The sequence below is a fragment of the Mandrillus leucophaeus genome, unplaced genomic scaffold, assembly GCF_000951045.1.
Source record: "Mandrillus leucophaeus isolate KB7577 unplaced genomic scaffold, Mleu.le_1.0 Scaffold1249, whole genome shotgun sequence".
Taxonomy (NCBI): domain Eukaryota; kingdom Metazoa; phylum Chordata; class Mammalia; order Primates; family Cercopithecidae; genus Mandrillus; species Mandrillus leucophaeus.
The window spans coordinates 32852-35093 of record NW_012100865.1 but is presented as its reverse complement, the minus strand read 5'-3'; the positions used below and the strand labels follow the sequence as shown (position 1 = coordinate 35093).

The 2242-nt window shown below is 58.4% G+C and overlaps 1 pseudogene; it reads left to right on the top strand.

Moving 5' to 3' along the window:
• Positions 1-1653, top strand: part of LOC105533369 — a 10987-nt pseudogene extending 9334 nt beyond the window's left edge.
• The last annotated feature ends 589 nt before the right edge of the window (positions 1654-2242 follow it).

Sequence of the window (2242 nt, the reverse complement as noted above, 5' to 3'; positions counted from 1 at the left end):
ATTCAGGAGCAGGTTGTTCAGTTTCCATGTAGTTGAACGGTTTTGATTGAGTTTCTTAGTCCTGAGTTCTAGTTTAATCGCACTGTGGTCTGAGAGACGGTTTGTTATATTTTCTGTTCTTTTACGTTTGCTGAGGAGTGCTTTACTTCCAACTATGTGGTCAATTTTGGAATAAGTGCAGTGTGGTGCTGAGAAGAATATATATTCTGTTGATTTGGGGTGGAGAGTTCTGTAGATGTCTATAGATGTCTATTAAGTCCGCTTGGTGCAGAGTTGAGTTCAATTCCTGGATATCCTTGTTAACTTTCTGTCTCATTGATCTGTCTAATGTTGACAGTGGGGTGTTAAAGTCTCCCATTATTATTGTATGGGAGTCTGTCTTTGTAAGTCTCTAAGGACTTGCTTTATGAATTTGGGTGCTAAGTTTAAAACTCTTAAGTGTGGAATAAACAAAGTCGGGCAAGTGCGGACAGGCGCCTGCAGACTGGAAGGGAACTGGAGCGGGCATCCTGGGGGTTGTCAGGGCCTGGCGGAGCCCCCAGCAGCCCAGTGCTCTCTGTAGTGAGCGGAGGTGGGCAACTGAGAACAGGGGAGAGGCTCCAGGCCGGTCGGGGACACGTACCTGAAGTCAGGATAGTGAACAACCAGGAGGGGCTCCAAAGCCAGGACACCGGGAAGAGCAGGGGAAGAGCGCATGGTCAGGCGGGGTAGGGCCCTATCCAGAGAGCCGAGGTTCCCAGGACGGCGGCAGCCTTGCCACAGCACGCAGCAGTGGGGGGTGCCTAGGCCTGGGTGGCTGCCGGGAGTCGCAGCCCCGCTGTCCAGGCAGCATGGCCCCTCCCAACTGCAAAGCCGCTCTCCCTCTGGACTGGGCTGCCCTGTAGCCGATCTGCCTGGCGGAAGTGCCCGCCGGGGCGCCCCCTCCGGTCCTCGGCAACTCTGTTCTTTAAATCCTGCCACATCCTGAGGCCTGGTCCCTGCTCTTGGCAGCTTTTGCCTGGGAAAGCCGTCTCCTGCCGACTCTGAGCTCCTTCCCCGGAGGCTTCCCCTTGGCCTTGGCCAACGGCTTGGTTGTCTCTCCTGATGGAGGGGCCTGGGCCTCTCGGAGGCTGAAACGGGAGACCTGCCCCGGCCTGGACGCCTCCATTCTCCCCTCACATCCTCCCGCCCAGCTCCTCACACACCCACACATCCCATGGCTGGGGGAGGCAGAGACTGCAGGACCCCCAGGCAGGGGCTCCACACAGTAGCCACAGTGGGAGCCACTCCTTGTCCCTGGAATGGGGATGGGGCTCTGCCTCGCCAGGGGCTCTGCCTCTCTTTCTCAAGGCGGGGGGTGGGGGGTGCTGCTGGCCCACCAGGGTCCCCGTCTCCACCTTCTCCCTCTTCCAGGGCGATGACGGGAGCATGGGGGTCCTGCTGCGGGGTGAACGCTCCCTCCCCTCCCCGTGAGTTCCTTGCATCCAGTGATTCTGCTTCCTGCCCACGCAGGCCTGCAGTGAACAAAGGGCGCCCCAGGAAGCACAGTTTGGGTCAAGTTCGCCCTTCTTCATTGTAGGACAGCTGCAGGAAGGGGAGGAGAACGGGGAGTTCTCCCCGGCAGCCCCTTTTCCCCAGACCAATCCCCAGTCTCCAGGAGCCCATCCAGCCTAGGAGGAAGAGGTCTTGCCTTCGAGGGGAGAGCAGAGACGCCTCCCGCGATGGGTTTGCAGCCTCCCCAGCTCCCCCAGTTCCCCCAGTTCCTGGGATCTGCGTTAGGTGGTCGCCCCTCCATGCTCCTGCTGGGAATATTCCTTGGGCCTTCCATGGCCTCCTCTCCCCAGCCCAATGCCAAGTGGAGGTGCGAATGCACAAAGCCGGCAAGGACCACTATGTCTCCAAGATCTGGCGTGCAGAGGCAGGAGCATGAGTGTCTGACACGCGAGTGAGAGTGAGATGGGGCAGGCGGCGTGTCCATAGGTCTCTCTGGGCCTGTGTGCAGTGGGCGTATGTGGGCCTGTGCAGAGCCCTCTTCCCCTAATAATTTCCTCAGAACCCACAGTAAGAGGAGAGGGCCCTGGGGGAAGAGAAGTTCCTTCCCTTGTCTTTGAAATGAATTCCTCCTTCCAGAATCTCTGAGTGGGGAAAGCCCAGCCATCTCCCTTTGCAGTGTGCAGAGTAGAAGGTAAGGGGCTGGTGTAGCCTAGGTGGGGGCTGCCCTTGGGTCTGCAGCTCACTGGGGGTAAGGGATGGGTGAAGGCTC